The sequence below is a fragment of the Etheostoma cragini genome, chromosome 18 (assembly GCF_013103735.1).
Source record: "Etheostoma cragini isolate CJK2018 chromosome 18, CSU_Ecrag_1.0, whole genome shotgun sequence".
Classification (NCBI taxonomy): domain Eukaryota; kingdom Metazoa; phylum Chordata; class Actinopteri; order Perciformes; family Percidae; genus Etheostoma; species Etheostoma cragini.
In genome coordinates, this window is record NC_048424.1 from 3,865,144 (window position 1) to 3,871,687 (window position 6,544).

General features: G+C 41.7%; 1 protein-coding gene across 2 annotated transcripts in view; it reads right to left on the reverse strand.

The window, feature by feature from the left end:
* The window catches only part of txlnba (taxilin beta a), an 11,826-nt gene extending 10,188 nt beyond the window's left edge, over nucleotides 1–1,638 (reverse strand). For both annotated transcript variants that reach the window (XM_034899867.1, XM_034899866.1), the window contains exon 1: nucleotides 1,527–1,638. The gene's annotated coding sequence lies outside the window, so the exon portion shown is untranslated. The remainder of the gene's footprint in view (nucleotides 1–1,526) is intronic.
* Nucleotides 1,639–6,544: the final 4,906 nt, after the last annotated feature.

Genomic DNA, 6,544 nt, shown 5'->3' on the forward strand with positions numbered 1-6,544 from the left:
ACACACACACACACAAACATTGTGTATCCACACACAGATTCCATATGAAGTATGTGATTCTTTGTGTTGTGTAACTCCACTCTCTTTTCCTGCTTCATGTTAACTACCCCTCTCAAACACAATCCTGCTGTAATGACCCTCTAAATCAAAATTGGCCCCTGCCCCTGAATTTCAAACTTTCAACCAGATCGAAATAAACAACTCAAAGATATTCAGTTCACTGTCACAGAAGAGTGAAGAAAATATTCACATTTAACAAGCAGCTGCAATCAGTTTTTACTTTTCCTTAATAAAAAAATAGCAAAACTGACAACAATAATGGAGATTCCTGCATCACTCAAACAAAAAACAGTGACGGTACGTGGAATAAAAGCAAGTTTTTAAAACAGATTGACGCAACAAAAAGAGGCCAAAACATCACAAAGGCTATGTCTCATTCCGTCAGTAGGCTGCTAATGAGCATTGCCCACTTACTGCCGTAGTGCCCACTTTTGATGGTTAGTATTGTCCCAAAATTAACAATTTGAATGTTATTTTCCAGCCCACTTTCCTGTATGCAAATGAGGAGCGGGCGGATCTGCTCAAAATCTTACAAAAATCTTTAGCTGTTAGCTGAACTAACGTTGGCTTCCCGGTGGAGGCTAACAGCTACAACTACAACCGGAAGTGTGGAACAGATCGTGCAGTGCCAGAAATCCACGTAAAACAGGATTATCATCAGATGATAGTAACTGATCGTGCAGGCAACACAGATCGGGTATAGATTTAGGGTCCTGCGTTCCACACTCAACTTTTTGACAGTTTTTAGGAGGTCATCCGGGTACTTTCAGTGCACTGACTGCGTTATCTACACTATATACTTAAAATTAAGTGTCTGAAGTGGGCAAGTAGACGGTTTGAGACACAGCCATAATCTCAAAGTGACAAAGTGTACAGACTGAAGCTCGAGAAGACCTTTAGCGTCAATAACAACGAGAAAGGCAACTGATCAAGCGTCCGTATTTTACAAGATGTGAGTGAGAATTTGTTGCCTTTCATCTTCCTGCCACAATCTGTACAGTACACAATATCATCAATCATTAGCAAAATATAGACTTTAAATACACTGAATGTATAGGTATTAACATTCTTACTTTAACATTACAGTGCGACTGAATGTTTTGAAACACTGAACTTTGGACAGATTATTTCACCATGACCTGACAGAAATGTGACGGAGCAACTTCTCGTGCCTCGGCAGCCATTACGGAGCCCTCCACGTGTTAGTTAGCTAGATTACAGGAATATTATTCAGTAAACCACATTAGTAGATAGGCGCAAGTGCCACTTAACCACCCAGTAGCTCATTTAAATGCCTATACTGAATAAAAACTCATTTATTTTTCTCCAAAGAAATGTACTTGAAGAATCGCAAAGTAGCAAACTGAGACACTTCTGATGCTGAATTTCTGCAACAACACAACACAAAAACACTTGACTGAAAGTAAAGAGGTTTCTAAAGAGGTAGAGAAAGAAAAGAGCCTCACCAGGATCAGCGGAGTGAAGGAGAGGAGGTGAAGGAGAGACGGAGAGAGGCAGAGGACGGACAGAGGAGGGTCCTGCTGACGGAAACGACGACAGCTGACCCCCCCAAAATAACCTGAGAAGCTCAACTCGCACTGTGTGTGTGTGTGTGTGTGTGTGTGTGTGTGTGTGTGTGTGTGTGTGTGTGTGTGTGTGTGTGTGTGTGTGTGCGCGTGCATGCATTTATACAAGAGCGTGGCCTGGCAGGGATTAAAGAAGAGACAGGTTTTGCTACAAGAAAACTTCTGTTTTGTATTACAAACTGTGACAGTAGCCAGTATATATATATATATATATATATTTTTTTTTTTTGCTTTTCACTAACCTTCATCCTGGACTATTACATCAGCCCATTGCACATGCTATAGACATTCTTTGCAGACTCTGCATTTCAAATTACTGTTGGTTTATCTTTGTAAAATTCACAGAGGCAAATAACTTAATTTATTTTGTATTATTTATTCTGCTCCTGATTGATGTAGTCTTACTCTAGTAATCTAGTTATTACTCATGGTAACGTTCTGTTGGTGACAAGTTGGGGGCAGCAGTGAGCCGTAGGTCTGAAACTAAGGTGTGTGTGTGTGTGTGTGTGTGTGTGTTTTTGTGTTTTTGTGTGTGAGAGAGAGAGACAGAGAGAGAGAGAATGAGAGCAAACAATGAAGTGTTTGTCTCTCTCTGATGATTAACAAGAGGAAGAATAAACCATAACTGTGAGAACTTCTCTCGTGGATACCTTGTAGAAACTCTGTTGGCTTCTTCTCATTAATAATTCTTACATGTCGCTGTAAGAATAAAAGCACTGTATTTGGTTTGTATTCCACATGTTTAGCACTACTTTGACTGCTGCTGTGTAAGAGGGTGAAAAGCCTCATGGGAGGAGGTCAGGGGGGGATGTTCGGCTCAGCAGAGATCATGTCCCGGAAGAAGTTAAGAAGACAACACAAGACTTTCACCCATGAAGCGCAACAGTAGTCTAGCTTTGCCAGACCTTCCTCCACAGTTCTGCGGAGGAAGGTCTCTGTAGTCCACACAGCATTTCTGGATTGGAGAAAAACGTGTTCTGGTTAATTGGCATTTCTGTAAACCAATCATAATTGTCGGATGGAACCACAGTGCCGCTGCCAAATAGTCTCAGGAAGGAACTTGTTTTGGTGGGACATGTGGACGGTCGAGAGTAGTTTTAGTCATTCAACAGATAACTCAGATTGGACAGATAGTCTAGCTAGTTGTCTGGATTTACCCTGCAGAGGTCTGAGGAGCAGGTAAACATAGTCCTATGAAATCCACCGGAGGTTAGAACGCCAACACAAAAAAAGAGGAATGGGACAGACATTTGGCCGAAATCGAGAGACATCCAGCGGAACATCCAACGCCACCTAAACAATCCCTGAAGTGGAACGATGTCGATATAGACTAAGGAGACACACAAGACTTCAACCCAGATCTAAACAGCTTAATCTAAACGCGCTGGGCGGGGACTAATGGCATCACTTTTGACACAGTTAGGTATGGGGAAAGATCGTGAGTGGGCTCATGACATGCAGGACAACAAAAGGACAGTTGGGTTAAGGAAAAGAAGAACGGGACAGGAACCCCGGTCTCCGAGGTAAAAGTCCTGTGTAGATTGACCATCCACCCCCATCTCCCTGCGCGTAATTTCGGTCTTTTATACTGCTCTCTACCGTTGTCTCTACATACTACTCTCTACTGTTGTCTCGCTACAAACTACTCTCTACTGACGTCTCTCTACACATTACTCTCTACTGACATCTCTCTACATACTACTCTCAACTGTTGCCTCTCTTAATACTATGTCATCTTCAAGCGCCGTGTAGCTGCTGCTCTGCCCTGTGCGTTCTATACACGCTAAAAGGTGTTTTTGCGTCATAATTGACTGACAGCCACTACCCAAGTTTGGAGTGAGAACGGGTTGCAGCAGCTCCCCCCTCTGGCCCAACAATGGTTCCCCAAAGAACCAAGCTGGCGACAGTCAAAAGACAACCAAATGGGTCCATCTTTTATATATAAATTACACAATCACAACACTTTGGAAATAACCAAACACTTTCTGAATCCAGCGCACAACACCAGCTGCCACAGTTCGTCCAGCTGTGAGCTAACTGCTGTGTGAGCGGTGCCGTGTCAAAGCGAGCCATTTGATGTTAGGCAACTTTATCCTGCATGACATGAAAGTTACTTGTTCTCATGTTGCTCTGAATGTTTATACTCTGGAATTTATATATGAGACATTTAAAAGCCAAAGAGCTCTCTTTACTTTACCACCATCAGGCAGACGATCCAAAGTTCCACTGGCCTGGAAAAACATTTGCAAGAAATCTTTAATTCGTTCTGCAGTAACCACTCGAAACAACATAAAATAGACAGTAAAACTGCGGTTTGGTACGAGGTAAATGTGCAAATATATGTTTTTAATGAGCCTTGTTGAGGAGAATCTGCTTTGGGGCAGATTATGTCATTCCTGGCTTTCCTCTCTCTTTCTTGCTTCCTTTTTCATCTCCAAACACCCTTCATTAGTTTTTTTTCTTGCTTCCTACCTTTTCTGCCTTCCTTCCTTTCTTTTATTTTTCCTCTTCCCCATTTTTCCTTCCTTTATATCTTAACCTTTCCCTCCCTATACTTCCTTCCTCTTTCCTATCTCCTACTTCTTTTTTTAATTCCGTCCTCTATCTTCCTTTATCGTCTCTTCTTTCTGATATGTTTCTATTCTTTCACTCATCTCTGTTTTGTCTCCCTCTGCCCTAGAATGTCTGTCTGCTCGCTTGACAAAAACGTCTTCCTCTTCCTCCTCAATTATCTTCTGTCTTGCATCCATATGGAGGGGTAATGGGATGCAATACTCTGCAGCGGAATCTCTTTTCTAACGGACAGGATGTTTTTTTCCCGCTGTAGCTGTGAGATAATGTGACGGACGTTCCCGTTTCAGCATTAATTCCCCAGACTTGTTTCTTTATGCTCCTGCTGTGACATTGCATTCCCGTCGGCCTTGGACTTTATGAGAGGTTCTTGTTCACAAATACAAAGTAGTCGTGATGGTGTCTCAGTTCTCTGTGCATCTTTTTTGTGTTGTTTGCGTTCCAAACTAGATTCCTCTAAAGTCCTCCAAACCAAACAACCATATCACTTTCTACCCTCTCTGTGTTTTCCCTTGCTTTCTGGATGTCTTGGGCGTGCATATTTGGCAAGAGGTTTAGGCATCCTTACTCAAGAAAATGTTAATTTTTGACAACCAAAAAATGCAATTTCCACCGTACATTTTCTCTCTTTTTTGGGGGATTTTGTGTCTTTATAGTCGTGTTGCAAAGTTGTTTCTGTCTCTTTGGTTATTTAGCGTCTGTAGTTGGTATTGTCTCTTTTTCACATAATTTTGGATCGTCGTTATCACCATATCTGTTTGCACCTAAATGCACCAGCGCAAGGTGCTTCCTTTAGTTGCCTTTTCATCACCTATTTGTTGCCTTTGTCGTCTTTTTGTCATGATAAATGCAGACCTAGGACTATGGTTACCTGCTCCTCAGATCTTTGCAGGGTAAATCCAGACAGCTAGCTAGACTCTCTGTCCAATCTGAGGTTTCTGTTGCACGACTAAAACAACTTTTGAACGTACACATGTTCCACCAAAACAAGTTCCTTCCTGAGACTATTTAGCAGAGGCAACGTGGCTCCGTCCGATGACCCAAGACGATTGTGATTGGTTTAAAGAAATCCCAATAAACCAGAGCACGTTATCATACACATTGGTGTGCATAAATGTTTGTACAATTTCAAACAAACGTCATGAGAATGCGTTGTTGTGGTGAGAATATGATCCATCCAATCTCGATCCGACCCAACTTTGTGTACTCGTAATTTGTATTCAATGCATTTTTGTTCGCTTAGATTTTTCTCTGTGTGAATCCAAACCGAACCGAGGAGAAAATACTCAAGTTTAGGATCTCAACTGACCAAAGTGAACAAACTATAGATGTGATGACAACCTAAATGGATTCATAGACGTTTATCTGTGATGGATGTCAGGCATGCTGTAAATCTATGTCCGGAAAGTAACACGGACTCTAAAGATGTGTTATTGACTGAGTTGTAACCTTGAGAACTCATTTTATTGCAAATTGCAGCAATCAGACAAAAGCTTTTGAGTACCTTAATTGCCTCTGTCCAACTCTAAATGAGAGGAAGAGGGGAAATGTTAGAGTGAAATGAAAAGAACTTGTTACAAATGAAAGGACATCAGCGAGAAAGAAAGGGGCAGACAAACTAAGAGAAAATGAGTGAGAAGAGAGATGAGGGACGTAGAGCCAGGGCCATCTAATCAGCAGTAATACCATTCAACCCATTATGTGGTTTGATTAAGGCGCCATTTGCAGATGCAAACAATGAAAAGCGTTTGGATGGGGACTCTGCTGACTTTGCTTCAGTGGCAAATCATTTTAAAATAGCCCATTTGGTCAACTCTGTCATCAGAAGCCATTTCCAGAAACAACTGCAGACACACTACACTACGTTTACATGCACATAATAATCCAGGTTTTTGCCCTTATTTTAGTAGATTTACTTATTTGATTGATTGACAACACACATTAATTAACATTTCTGTAAATGCGCCAGCATTAGCCATTCGACTAATTTTCAACTGTAGTCCTAGGTACCCAGCATGCATGTCTTTATGGTGGGAAGAAACCAGAGCACCCGGTGAAAACCCACGCAAACACGAGGAGCAACATGCAAACCCCACACAGACAGGACTTGGATTCCAACCCAGAACCTTCTTGGTGTGAGGCATAAGTTCTGAAAAAGTCAATATATATCTCCAAGCAGTTTTCATGGCTAGTGATAGTGAATGTTCCGCTAATATTCCCATTTACATGCAGCTGTGTAAAAGAGAATTTCCATGGGGTCTTCCAGCGGTGGTGGAGTTGTTGGAGCACAAGCTACATTTGTGATCACAAGCTACATTTGCACCGCT